This window comes from Saccopteryx leptura, chromosome 5 (genome assembly GCF_036850995.1).
Source record: "Saccopteryx leptura isolate mSacLep1 chromosome 5, mSacLep1_pri_phased_curated, whole genome shotgun sequence".
Taxonomy (NCBI): Eukaryota; Metazoa; Chordata; class Mammalia; order Chiroptera; family Emballonuridae; genus Saccopteryx; species Saccopteryx leptura.
The window spans coordinates 198,030,407-198,045,695 of record NC_089507.1 but is presented as its reverse complement, the minus strand read 5'-3'; positions in this window follow the sequence as shown (position 1 = coordinate 198,045,695).

Genomic DNA, 15,289 nt, shown 5'->3' with positions numbered 1-15,289 from the left:
AGGAAGGAAGGAAGGAAGGAAGGAAGGAAGGAAGGAAGGAAGGAAGGAAGGAAGGAAGAAAGAAAGAAAGAAAGAAAGAAAGAAAGAAAGAAAGAAAGAAAGAAAGAAAGAAAGAAAGAAAGAAAGAAAGAAAGAAAGAAAACAGGTTTAAAACAACAAAGGATGCATAATTTATCTGGGAGACTTCCCGCACGAAAGAAATTGCTGGTCCATAGTTTCAAGATTCTCTAATCACGTCAAAATCTATCTTTATTATCAGCAGTTGGAGTTGATTGGTACACTTTGCTGCTCTCCTGTTTAGCAGTTTTAGGAGAAAACGGATGCAAGATCCATGTAAAAACCTAACACATTCATCAGTTGAAAATTACGCATCAGAAACATTGTTGTGCTAATGATATTGTTGAAATGGACTTGCTTGTGGAAGAGGAGTGTCTTCCCCCCGAAACAGGAAAGGTGGGTCCTTGGATAAGAATGTAAGCAGGGGCACGTGGAGCCTCCCAATCTCTGTCATTTGAAAGCTCTTCAGGCCCATCTGTTCAACCATGTTGTGTAAAGTTCAAGAGGAATTTTACTTCCGTTTTCTCCCAGGCCTGAACTGCATCATTATAATTCATTATGAAATATCAGTGGGTATTTGATTAACAGAAATTTGAACTTGTTGTGTTTGCTCGTATGGGGTTGTCCATATTCCATACCTTGGTAATATTTTAAAGTAACTTTCCCCTCCGTGGAATAGTGATCTATGTTTGATTTGGAGAATAGCATGGAAAATTAGAAAATTATAAAGCAGTACCTAAAATTTTCTCCAGTCAAATCTTGTAACATTTGATGTAGGTGATTTGTTTAGCCTTTTTTTCTTGGTGTGTATGTTCTTTTATGAATATGTATACAAGTTTTTTCTCAAATTTACATAATACCGGTTACATTATACATACATTTTTATGAGCTGCATTAGGAACTATATTTTCCATGGGTATTTTATAGCATTTCCCCTTGTCAATGGTGGCAGTATTCTGGTTGATAGATGTATCAATGTTTATTTTATTACAATTGTTTCTTATTTTTAATGTTTTGCTTTTATGAAAGGACTCCTAACAAAAACATAAGGCATAATATTTTTTCAATTGGTATTATCTTAATTAAGCCAAAAACATGATCTCTCCTTAAATATTTAAAGAAAAATTTAAATGCAAATTTAAGAACTTTATTTGAATGAAAATACATAGTTGATCTGAAAAGCTATTTGCAAAAGTGAAAACAAAAGAAAATTCAATAATTTAAAAACAGTGACAGTTATTTCTCTCAGTTATGAGAATTCTACAATTCAGATAAAAATCATCTTATAAAATTTTGCTTAAATATTCCTTTTTCCCTTGATCATTAAGAAAAATAGCCACAGCCTGACCTGTGGTGGCGCAGTGGATAAAGCGTCAACCTGGAAATGCTGAGGTTGCCAGTTCGAAACCCTGGGCTTGCCTGGTCAAGGTACATATGGGAGTTGATGCTTCCAGCTCCTCCCCCCCTGTCTCTCTCTCTCTCTCCTCTCTAAAATGAATAAATAAAATTAAAAAAAATTAAAAAAAAAAGAAAAAAAAAAAAGAAAAATAGCCACAAACCTAACCAGGTGGTGGCACAGTGGACAGAGCATTGGCCTGGGATTCTAAGGAACCCACATTCAAACTAGGTTGCTGGATTGAGTGTGAGATCATAGATATGACCCCATGGTCTTTGTCTTAAGCCCAAAGGTCACTGGCTTGAGCCCAAGGTTGCTGGCTTGAGCAAGGGGTCACTGGTTCTGCTGGAGGCCACCCCCACCCAAACACATATGAGAAAGCAATCAATGAATAAGTAAAAAGCCTTAATGAAGAATTGATGTTTCTCATCTTTTAATCTTCTTGTCTGTCTGTCCCTGTCTCTCTCTCACATGCCAAAAAAAAAAAAAAAAAAAAAAGTCATAAGATCACTAAGCTAAGAGGTTGGCATATTTTGAAAGTTTAAGTCTGTTTTATGTGTGGAAGGTGCTGCATCTTTTTGGAGAAGGAAAATGGAAGTGTAAGCTCTGGGGAACCATGAGTTAGGGTGTCAGTTATGCCTTTGTTGATCTTAAATGAGTCATTTAAATCTCCTGTGTGACAGCTCCCAAGTCTATTAAATGTGATGATTATCATCAGTCCTAACTTGGGAGAGGCATGCGAAGGATCTAGAAAATAGTAGGTGTGAAAATATCATGTGGGAAGTTTAGCTGTAGGAACATTTTTTGGCTCCTTTATTTGTTCATGTATTTATTATGAATGAAACTTGATTTTGAGATAGCTATTATCATGCAGTTGTAAGGAGTGACTGGAGAGATCCCAAGTTTCCTCTACTCAGTCTCCCCAGTAGTAAGATCTTGCAAAACTGATCATAACCAGGATTTTGTCCCTAATACATTGAAGATTCAAAATGTTCCCATCGCTACAGAGTCCCTCCTGTCGCCCTTTTACAGCCCCACCCACTTCCTCACTTCCTCCCACCATAACCTCAGGCCACCAATGAAGGTTTTCCATTTCTATAACTGAGTTATTTCAAGAATGTTATATAAATAAAATTACACAGTAAGTAATCTTTTGGGACTGGCTTTTTATACTAAGCATTATTTTCTCAAGATTCATCAAGGTTGTTGCATATGTTCATTCCTTTTCATTGAGTGGTATCCCATGATATAGGTATACCTCATTCACCATTGAGGACATTTGGTCATCCATCTATCCTTCTGTTCATCCATCCATCCATCCATCCATCCATCACAGCACTTTCTGTTAAGCAGTGGGTCATTGACATCCGTCAATAATACTTCACATGGTCCTTTCTTACCTTTCAAGTCCAAAACTTGAAGTGGTTGTAGAGTTTCTTATTTTTGTCCCCAAACTTCCTGTGCATCAAACATCATGTTTTTCCATCATATCTCATCATTTCACAAATTAACCACTTAAGATCTTTATTATGATTTTATTTCTCACTTTATGATCATTTTTCACAAGGTAACAAATGTAATAATTATTATGATAATTGCTTTACAAACTTGATGTACATATCAGGCAGAAAAGAAGGTCCACACTCAAATGTGATGCCTACACTGGGATGTGTGTGTGTGTGCCTCTATTTAAGAAATAGGCTCCATCCTACTGACCTCATCCTTTTTTTTTTTTAATGAAAGGAGGGGAGATAGTGAGACAGACTACTTCATGCACCCTGACTGGATCGCTCTGGCAACCCCTGTCTGGGGCCAATGCTCGAGTCAACCAAGCCACTGGCTACAGGGGAGGAAGACGGAGAGAAGGAGGTAAGGGAGGGGGAGAGAGGCAGATGGTCATTTCTCCTGTGTACCCTGACTAGGAATCGAATCTGGGGCATTCATATGCCGGGCTGACACTGTATCCATTGAGCCAACCAGTCAGGGCCCAACCTCATCTTCAGCAAGACATAACTTTGTTATCTTGCTAATAATCCCGGGGCACACACATTCAAATCATTTATGAATGATAAACGTAAAAAACACCATAGTCTCTGCTACCTAATATGTCCTGAATATAACTAGAAAAAAAATCATTTTTTAATCACTATAGAACTCGGTGTTTTGTGTACTACAGAAAAACTCTGAAAAGAAAGAGTGGGAATTGTATTGAAAATTTATATTTCCAGTGCTCTTGGATATTAAGATGTTTATAGTCTTTTATTAAATGGGAAAAGAACAAACTACTGATATTTGTGCAATCACTAATTTCTTTTGTGCAAAACTTCTCTACCCAAAATGAGAACAACTTTTAAAATATTCATGGTGTTTAAAGCAATTTCATTGCAACAAACGACTATCTGTTAGGGACTTGGACCTTAATTAAACGTCCTGAATTATAACTGTCCTTACTGCCTGTAATGGCATCCCCCGTTGAGATCTGTGGCTATCTCTCTGCCATATTTACCTTGTAAATTTGAATGCACATTTTTGTAAATCAGGTAATAATTATTTATTTGGCATTTACTAAATTTCGCTTATCGGACATTGCCTGCACTATATTAAGGGCCGATATATGTGAGACTGAGCTCTAAAGGTAGTCTAAAAAGTATCAAATGATCTTCATTTATTTATTTATTTTTGCATCAATAGATGTTTTACCACCTACCATTTATTTAAATGACCTCCTCATCAGCTATAGTTTCTAAAATGGAAAGTTTGAAAAATCACCAAGTCTTTTCATAATAATTTTCCAGTTCGGTGTGAGCCTCCCTGTAGGCGGCCTCTGTGTTACACCCTGAGTTGTTTCAATCAGCCTGCTCTAGGCAGTCCTCATTGACATCAGCGTTAATTTAAAAGCTGCCCTTTGGGAACTGCTGGGAAAATATAGGACCTCTGTTGTCTGCCAGAGCAGTCTCTCTTCAGGATGAAATCGAAATGTGGTTTGATACCGAGAAGCACATTTCAGTTTAAAGCCTATGGCAAATTCAACAGACAAGTCTCTTCTGGAATCTGCAGTTTAACTTCAGATCAGCTATAGACATGGCATGGTGTTGCCACCCGGAGTTAAAGGGTCTGAATGCTGAACTGTGCCTGAGTCACACCATATTCAAAAGGAGTTTGATAAAAGAAATAAATGAACCACTCAACTCTGACCTAGGGCCCCAATCCAGCTTACCACCTGTTTTTATACAAGTCATAAGCTGAGAATAGTATTTTTCTATTTTCAAACATTGAAAATTAATGGCCCTGGCCAGTTGGCTCAGTGGTAGAGTGTTAGCCTGGCATGTGGAAGTCATGGGTTCAATTCCTGGTTGGGGCATGCAGGAGAAGCAACCATCTGCTTCTCCACCCTTCCTTCTCCTCTTTCCCTCCTGCAGCCATGGCTCAAAATGTTTGAGCAAGCTGGCTCTGGGTGCTGAGGATGGCTCCATGGCCCTGCCTCAGGTGCTAAAATAACTGGGTTGCAGAGCAGCAAAGCAGCAGCCCCAGATGGGTAGAGCATCCCCTGGTAGGGGGCTTGCTGGGTAGATCCTGGTCAGGGTGCATTCAGGGGTCTGAATCTCTGCCTCTCTACCTCTCACTTAATAATAATAAAAAAAGAAAATTAGAAAATATATCTATATCTCAGTGATGTGAAAACGATTTGATATTCAAATTTTAGTATCCATAAATGAAGGTGTACTGTAACATAGCAGTCCACGGCTACTTTTTGGTACAACAGCAGAGTTGAGCAGTTGTAAGAGAGACCACATGACCTGAAAATTATGAAATATTTCCTATTTGACCCTTTACTGAAAAAGTTGGACCCTAATACATATCCCAAAGTGGATGTTTATACTGTTTTCCTCTTATAAACAACTTTGTATAATACAATAAAAAATATTTTATAAAACAATTTTATATATAAATAACTTAGTATGTATTTATATATTTTAGTATTAATTTTGGTCATATTACAGATTAGAATTAATTTTAATTGCTTCTTTATATTTCCAGCATTTAAAAACATTTTATAAGTATGGTATTTACTTTTCATAATAAAAATTATGATAAGTGTTTTTTATCATTAAATTTATATATTACTAAGTTATGGGTAATATAGATAGTAAAATTTTTTTTAAAAAAGTCATTTATAGTCTCACAGCTTAGAGATAACAATTTCAACATGTAAACAAATATATCCAACTGGCATTTAGAAAGGAATATTATATTTTCTTAAAATGGAATAACTACTTAGGTACTTTTTGCAATTGCTTTCTTTTCTTAAAAATAGTTATGCTTTGTTACAAGTTATACATTTCCATTCTAGGAAACTCAGAATATAGAAAAAAAGAAGATACAATTCATTGTTTGGCCATCAGTCAGAGATAAGCAGTGTTAAAGTTTAATCTATTATTTTGTTGTGTATCCCATCCACGAGTTATCTTTGCACTGTAAGGCACATTATGACATACCTTTTTCACAAATACGCAGTCAGGTTTACATTCTACCTGATAACATTTTTACTTAGCACTCCATTATAACCATTTTCCAAATCAATAAATGGCACTTTAATATTTGCATAAATATATAAATGTCCCTTAGCTTATAAAGCACACACTTCTTTTTATATAAAAAAATAAGAAAATCAGAGCAATCTATGTTTACCACTATGTATTAGGACATCCATGTGATGGAGCAGTACGCAGCTAATAGGCAGTTTAGAGATTAACATGTTATTGACAGGTTAAAGCCATGCTGCTCTGTTGCTGACATCTTTTTCCCTCCACTCTTTCTATGACCGGCTCTTCCTTTAACCTGTACTCAGCTTTCAACTCAAATGTCACCTCCTCTGAGATGTTGTCCTCTATCACCTAAGCCACACCCTCCAACCTAGTCACTCTTTATCCAATAATCCTATTTGTTTATTTGTTTGTTTTGGCATATCAATTGCCTTTATCTATTTATGTCATATGATTTTTCTTCCCTTATCAGAATACAGTCACCTTGGTGGCAAGAAGTTATCTGTTACTTTTCAGTATCTGGAATAATGCCTGACATATACTGTGTCCCCCAAAATATGAGTTGAATAAATGAATATATTCAAAAGATAAAATAGTGTATTCTTACGTTAGTATGGACAGTATACTATTAATCTGAATAGACGTATTCCCACAGTTGTGGACAGCTGTGTGTGTTTTCGATGGGGAACATGGGTAGCTGGAGAAATGAATAGATGGGTAGGTAGAGAGACAAACAGAAAGGTAATGAGCCATCTCACTATAGAGCCATGTTGCCAGAAATCCTGGGGGGAAAAAAAAAGAAATCCCACCCTGGAGCTAGTGGGAATTGTCTCTAGATGGCAGAACTTTACATCTTTTTAATGTAATTTCTCATTTTTTTTCTCAACTTATTTGAAAAATGCTGGGAAACACTGGTAACAATGACCTATGTGAACTTTAAACTTACTTCTTAGAGAGCTTTGGGAGTTATTTATCTGTGCGGTCCACATCAAATAAGTAGGTTTTCAGCTGTTCATATAGAAAATAATACAATAGTTAATAAATAGTAATACAAGAATAAATTCTGTGTTCTGCATACTCACCACGGTAAACCTATTTTGCCCCACGCTGTGTATGCTTGACAAATCCAGCCTTCTTCAAGAGGTAGTTTTTAAACGCAGTTTCTTAGAGCACCACTGTGCTGGTGTGGATACTGTCCCAGGTTCAGTCTCCCTGCAGTCCTGTTGGTTTTAAACCCATGGGAAAGGCGTTCTCTTTCCTTCTTGAGCACTGGTACCGGGCACCTCCCCTCAGTCTGTGGATACCACAGTGAACGAGGAATATGTGGCCTTTGCCCTTGATTGTGGAGAAATGCAGATGAGTGTGAGATGAAGAATAGCAGGGGGAGGTACACACATCACGGTACTTGGGGAAGAAATTTTTCAGAAAGTGCCATTTGAGCTTAGAGTCGGAAGAGGAAAGGGAGTCAGCGAGGCTGAGAGAGTCAGGTGCAGGGAGCCACTCTGGGAAGGAAAGAACCCGTGTTTGAAGCACAGAGAACAAAGAGAAACCCAATGTGACATGGCCCTCGATAGTGATGGAGAGGGCTATAGGAAAGATTCCAGGGCTGCTCAAACCGTGGAGAGGACTGGATCTCACACTCAGTGCAGTGGGGAGTGTGAGTGTCACAAAGGGACTGTGATATGACACTAAGAGGCACAGACAGAGCTCGTGAAGTTCTTCACGAGCAGTGGAGGTGGAAACTTTCAGAATCACTTAACCCTGAATGCCCCTCCTGGTGGAGGAATGTCTTCTCAGGTCCCCAATTTTCTGTGGCTTATAGAACACCGCTCCAGGATCAAGAGGCCATCAGCTGTTCTAAAAGTGTGGTTTGTGTCTCCCTGGCTCTCAGCAGCCCGTCTGCAGGGATCTTTTCTTTCCAGAACGCTGCCACTTGAATTAGCTCCACAGGAGTCTCTTATTGCCCTGGGCTGGAGGAAACAGTCTGAGCTCCACTTCAACCAGCTCTTCCTGATTATAAATGTAATAAATGTTTTCAGAATCAAATTCTGAACGTGAGAAGGGCAAATATTATCTGTCTTCCCACCTCAGGTGTCTGGATAACTGTAAAGTAGATATCCTCCTCTAACCCCTTTTTGGGCTGTAATAACATTATTAAATCACACTTAAGCTTGAAGTGCTACTTTAAACCCTGCTTTTCTCACTTTACTATGTAACCTAAATGTAAACGAGTCATCCTGTTCTTATTTTTAAACTAGATTTAGCATTTTATTGCATCTGTCATACATCTGCACAGGTGCATGCGTGTGCGCGTGCACACACACACACACACACACACACCAGACATACCTGACTTTACATACATTAAACAGTGATGCAAATCTTTATTAAAGATTCTTGGGGACAGAAAAGCAGAGATTTTATTGCTTTTATCACAATAAGACTTAGTATTAAACATTTTCAACCATTCCTTTCTTTCCCTTAAAAAACGGCAAGACTCCTTAGAACTATCTTCCTTACCTTTCACTGTGCTCCTGCTAACTTCCTTACTTTTGTTTCTTTCTTGCCTTAACTCTTCTATTTTCCCCTTGTCTCTCGCCTCTCCTATACTTTCCTTCTACCTGATAAACAGACAACAGAAGTTACAAATCCCCTCTGTTTGAAGAGCCACATTATGTAAAATCTATCTTCCAGATAGGTGCGACTCAGACAAACCATGCCCTTGATCTCTAGGCTAGATTTTCAGTGTATATAGTTTTCTTCTTTACTGCCTTTCTTTCTGGGTGTTCCACTCTCTCCATCTTGAGTTCATATTATGTGTTTCTTGGAAGTCTTGCGTCTAACCTGGACTACCTTTTTTCCCATTTCAATGTCATTATTTATCTTTTCTGTATTGTGGGATAATTTTGGAGCTTACATTCTCTGTTTTGGAACTGACTTACTTTTAACATTTAATTTCTCTTTTTTAATTTTCATTTGTCTGGTTAATGTCATGATAGTTTGCCTTTTACAGAATGTCACAGAAATGGAATCATATAGTTGTGTAGCCTTCTGAGACTGGTTTCTCTCAGTTACCAATACGTGTTTAAGATGAATGCAAATCTTTGTGTGGTTTTCACTGCTGAATAGTATTGCTGTGTATAGATATGCCATGGTATCCATTCATTCATTCACATTGCTCTTACAAACACAATAGGTAGAGAGATTTCTTAATATAGAGGAGATTATTTCACTCACCAGCTTGGAACGTCTGGTTGCTTCCCAATGCACTTGACATATGATCCAAATTCCTTACATTGCTTATGAGACTCTTTGTGGTGTGGCCCTTAATTATCTTGGTAGCCTCGTCACCTGTCAATCTCTTTGGCTTCTTTCCTTAGACCAGAGTGGCTCTCTTTCTTACCAGGCTGTTCTTGCCTCCTTACCCTAGAAATGCCCTCTGCTTGGCACAGCCTTTCCAGATATTCTTGCTTCTCCTTTTTCCATGCCTACTTCTCAACTCAAATGCCTTCCTTTGGCTATGCTAGCCCTATCACTGAATTTCTCCATAGCTTACCACAAATCTTAATCACTTCATTTACCTATTTTTAAATGTGTTGTTTTTATCCTTTAGATTGAGATCTTTATGAAAGAAAGGATGTCATATATTTCTTTCTTTTATTATTATTATTATTATTATTATTTTCTGAAGTGAGAAGCAGGGAAGCAGAGAAACAGACTCCTGCATGTGCCCAACCGGGATCCACCCGGCATGCCCACCAGGGAGCGATGCTCTGCCCATCTGGGGTGTTGCTCCATCGCAACTGGAGCCATTCTACACCTGAGGCAGAAGCCATGGAGCCATCCTCAGTGCTCGGGCCAACTTTGCTCCAATGGAGCCTTGGCTGAAGGAAGGGAAGAGAGAGATAGAGAGAAAGGAGAGGGAGAAGGGTGGAGAAGCAGATGGGTGCTTCTGTGTGCCCTGGCTGGGAATCAAACCTCGGACTTCCACAAGCTGGGCCAATGCTCTACCACTGAGCCAACCGGCCAGGGCCTCATATGTTTCCTTCTTGATCACATTTTTAGTGCTTAGACCTGTGTTTGGCATCCAATAAATGTGTGCTGGTTGAACAGTTGCTTGCTTGAAGCTGGAAACCTCTAGAGTCTAGACACAGTCTCGGTTGAGTTGCTCAATGTGTCTGCTTGTTTTCCCCCCATCAATCCACACCAATAGTCATTGTTGTCATAAGCATCCTACTTAATTTAGCTGACATCACCTGATTTAGTCTATGTCTCCAGAGATGTCTATATGAACATGGTGGCACTTATAATGATGACCCCATTCCTTCAGGTTTGAGTTAGGGGGCAGTAGTAGGATCTCTATTCTCATATGTGGGTTTTCTGGGTCATGTTGAGTCACTGAGTCCTTTCTCAATCCAATCATGGCTGCAGATCTAATAAATTGTCTTCTCAGGTGTGAACTGATCTTTCCACAGTGCCCACCGGATATTTGTTTCTTGCTGTTTTTATATTGTTGTTCTTTATAATGAAAATCTGGAGAAATTGAAGTATGTATATATGAAGTATATGTGCTCACACTTAGGCTTATAGATGTGGTAGAAAAAATTCTGCATGGCCATAGCAACCTTTGCTCTCGGGTGTTCTTTCTGTGATTATCTTCTTATACAATAAAAGGGATTTTGAAAATGTAATTCATTGAGCAGTTGAACTTAAAATGGGGAGATTATTGATTCAGGCTTTATCTAATCACATCAACCCTTATAAAAGTAGAATGTTTTCCCCAATTGGCAACAGGAAAGAAAGTCAGAGGTTTAAAACTTGAGAGAGATTCGACATGGAAGAAAGGTTCTCCACTACTGAAACGGAGGGGGCCAAGGGATGACCACCTGAGGTGGCCACTGACTGAATGGTTGAAAGAGTCCCCTGCCAACAACCAGCAAGGAAATGGGGCCTTCAGTCCTACAACCAACAAGGAACTGAACTCTGCCAACAATCTAAACCAGGAGTAGTCAACCTTTTTATACCTACTGCCCACTTTTGTATCTCTGTTAGTAGTAAAATTTTCTAACTGCCCACTGGTTCCACAGTAATGGTGATTTATAAAGTAGGGAAGTAACTTTACTTTATAAAATTTATAAAGCAGAGTTGCAGCAAGTTAAAACATAACAATAATTACTTACCAAGTACTTTGCTAAGTTTGGCAGAATAAACTTGTCTATAAAACAACTTACTATAGTTAAATCTATCCTTTTATTTATACTTTGGTTGCTCCACTACCACCCACCATGAAAGCTGGAATGCCCACTAGGGGGCGGTAGGGACCAGGTTGACTGCCACTGATCTAAATGAACTTGGCAGCAGATTCTTCCCTAGAACCTATGGAAAGGAACACAACTCTGCTGACACCTTGACTTTGACCTTGTGAGGCCCATGGAGGCATGGGAATACTGACCTACAGATGCGTGCAATCATAAGTGGACATTGCCTTGAGACACAAAATCTGTGGTCATTTTTTTACACAGCAATAGAAAAGTAATTCAGGTATGTTTTGTAAGTCATCAGTTTACCTAGATAAAATTTTTATCTTTATCATATTTCAATCATGTTTACTCTTTTTTTTTTTTTGTATTTTTCTGAAGCTGGAAACAGGGAGAGACAGTCAGACAGACTCCCGCATGCGCCCGACCGGGATCCACCCGGCACGCCCACCAGGGGCGATGCTCTGCCCACCAGGGGGCAATGCTCTGCCCCTCCGGGGGGTTGCTCTGCCAGGACCAGAGCCACTCTAGCGCCTGGGGCAGAGGCTAAGAAGCCATCCCCAGCGCCCGGGCCATCTTTGCTCCAATGGAGCCTTGGCTGCGGGAGGGGAAGAGAGAGGCAGAGAGGAAGGGGGGGTGGTGGAGAAGCAAATGGGCGTTTCTCCTATGTGCCCTGGCCAGGAATCGAACCCGGGTCCCCCCGCACGCCAGGCCAACTCTCTACCACTGAGCCAACCGGCCAGGGCCATGTTTACTCTTTATTAATGGAATTGATGCTTTTTTTTTTTAATGTGTGTTTGAAAAAGTGAGCTCTCATTTCCCGCAGTAATTTTTTATGTGTAACCGTCTAGTTTAACTTTCTGTCCACTGTCCACATTTTGAAACTATTTTTGCGACGGTGCTAATTATTGACAGATCAGGGGCCACTAATAATTGTCATCAGAATGACTTTGGGTGATAAGAACTGAGAGAGATGTGTTTCATGTTTGTGAAACGCCATGTCTTCTGAAATTCAGTCTCACATATCGCTCATTCACCACAGTGGCTTTAGGTTTTACATTTGTCTCTCAGTAATTGCACTTTCATTGTTCATTTGAGCCATGAATTGCTCATTTTCTGACAGGTATGTCCTTGGCTCGTGTTTCTAGTCTTGTCAGTTATTACCTTGAAGTGCCAAAATAAAGGGTCAAGAAATGTTTGCCCTTCGATGTGACACTACTTTGGTTTGTTGACCCAAGGTTGCTTAAAAAAGTTTTATAGAACCAGGAAAGTTTAGCAACTAGATTGTTACCAGGAAGAGAGAAGAAAATTGTGGTCTGTAACTTTTATTACTGTAAGTAATCTAGTCTCAGTTTGAAGTTCTGAGAATCTTAAAGCAAAGCAAGAACCATAGGATAAAAATAATAACTTTTGGGCATTGATTAGCTGTGTGTTGTTGGTAAGTTAGTTATCATTTCTGTGATTTAGTTGTTCTATCTATGAAATGGTGTAACCATGCACAAATTAGCTAGAAATCTAATGCCCTTAAGTTTTTCCTTAGAATAATAGTTCTCAAAGTGTGATTCCTGGATTAGCAGAGAAGCATTACCTGGGAACTCATTAGAAATACAGATTAGCAGGTCCCACCTCAGACTCAATAAATCAGAAATTCTGTGGGCGGGCCCAGCAATCTGTCTTAAGACCTGCAGGTGATTCCATGGGAGAGTTGTAGGACCATTGCTGTAGCAATATGTAATATTATTTTAGTGTCGGGCCTGTCTTGTATTTAACAAATATCAATTAACTTAAGTAATGTGTATATGAATGAAAGAAGGATTATATGAATAACAGGCATTAACTGGGGATACTAGGATGTCACATAAGGAAGTTCTATGAAACATAGAATTTGTTTAAAAAAATCTAGGGAGAGAAATTGTTTTGTGGCTTTTTTTTTTCTTAATATCAAAATAATTTTAAAGTTGCCTTAAAAATGAAAAAAAAATAGTTTCCTATTCAAAATCATTAACTAAAATGAAAACTTCCGGAGCCCTGGCCAGTTGGCTCAGCGGTAGAGCGTCGGCCTGGCGTGCGGGGGACCCGGGTTCGATTCCCAGCCAGGGCACACAGGAGAAGCGCCCATCTGCTTCTCCACCCCCCCCTCTCCTTCCTCTCTGTCTCTCTCTTCCCCTCCTGCAGCCAAGGCTCCATTGGAGCAAAGATGGTCCGGGCGCTGGGGATGGCTCCTTGGCCTCTGCCCCAGGCGCTAGAGTGGCTCTGGTCGCGGCAGAGCGACGCCCCGGAGGGGCAGAGCATCGCACCCTGGTGGGCAGAGCGTCACCCCTGGTGGGCGTGCCGGGTGGATCCCGGTCGGGCGCATGCGGGAGTCTGTCTGACTGTCTCTCCCTGTTTCCAGCTTCAGAAAAATCCAAAAAAAAAAATGAAAACTCCGGAAAGAAATGCTTGTGCCCCCACCCCCCCATTGCTCTCAGAGTAACCTGGGTTGGAGACGCATGGCCCTCTAGCTCGTGGAATCACTTCCGGCAGTCCAGATTTGGTTTCCTGTCTAAGTGTGTTATGTTGTTTATTTCCCATATGTTTCATTGGGTCTTATTTCAAAGCCTTCACTGCTCAGCGCAGGCAGTGGTATTGATCTTCATGTGAGATTTTCAGGAAAGGCTAGACATTGCTGTGACTCTCTTTCTTGGTGGATGCCTACAGCCTTGCCATGGGAAGCTGTGTTCTAGGATGCTGGCTGCATTCTCTATGCTAGAGAGTGTCTGTTCATCAGACTGATTCTTACAAGTCCTTTTGGTTGCTCCTTTATGTCTAGTGAGCCCTTGAAGTCTTCTCAAAGAAATCTGTTTAAGGTTAAACTTTCCTTGTCTTTTTTATTATTTTATTTATTTATTTTTTGCTCAGTTACAGTTTGCATTCAATATTATTTTTTATTAGTGTCCAGTGTACAGTATAGTGGTTAGGCAATCATATACTTAACAAGGTGATCTCCCCAGTATTTCCAGTACCCACCTGGCACCAGACACAGTTATTGCAGTATTACTGACTATATTCCCTATGCTGTACTTTACATCCCCGTGACTATTTTATAACTAACAATCTGTGCTATTTAGTCCCTTCACCTTTTTCAGCCAGTCCCCCAACCTCCCCCCCTCTGGTATCCAGCAATCTGTTCTCTGGGTTTATGAGTCTGTTTCTGTTTTAATTGTTCATTTATATTGTTCTTTAGATTCCACATATAAGTGAAACCAAACAGTATTGGGGTTCCTGAGGTTAAACTTTCAAGGCAAGACCACCTCGTTTCCTCTGAGCTGGAGTACTAGCATTGTAAAGGCTTAGTAGGGACCTTAAGGCAGGGCCTTCAGATATTGTTGATGTCCTGTAGTTCCTCATAATATGCATTTTCTTTCCCTACATATCATGGGATTTATTTATTTATTTATTTATATCATGGGTTTTATATTACAGAGCCATGGATTTGAATCCTAGCTTGACCACTGACTAGCGATATAATCTCGGCCAAATTACACAAGCACACTGAGCCCAAGTGTTTTCGTTTACAAAATGTACACAAAGGACATCTATGTGACAAGATATTTGGTCCATGGCTGATGTTCAGAACGTTTTAACTAACGTCCCATGCAACAGATAATGAAATTGGTCCATGTATTAGCCAACTGACGTTACTATTCACATGCAGCAAGGCGGGATGACTGAGGGGGCGTGGCTCCCTCCCAGCCACTTCCGCCCCATTCATTTCTCCCAAGTCACGTCACTCTTCATGTTATTTATTAAACGTGTCACCATCATTCCCACAGTTGACTTGCTGGTCTTCGTGTCTGCCTGGCATGCCTTCCTCCAAACTCTGTGTTGTTCATTGTTGGGGTGCTTCATTTAGGTCTTTGCTTAAAAAAGCTAAGTCACCAGAAGGCCTATCTCCGACCAGCCTCTACACAACAGCCCTCCCACCCAGACTCTCCTTAACACCTCTCTGCCTCATTTTTTCCTCTAGGACTTGTTCATATCCCAATTTAAATATT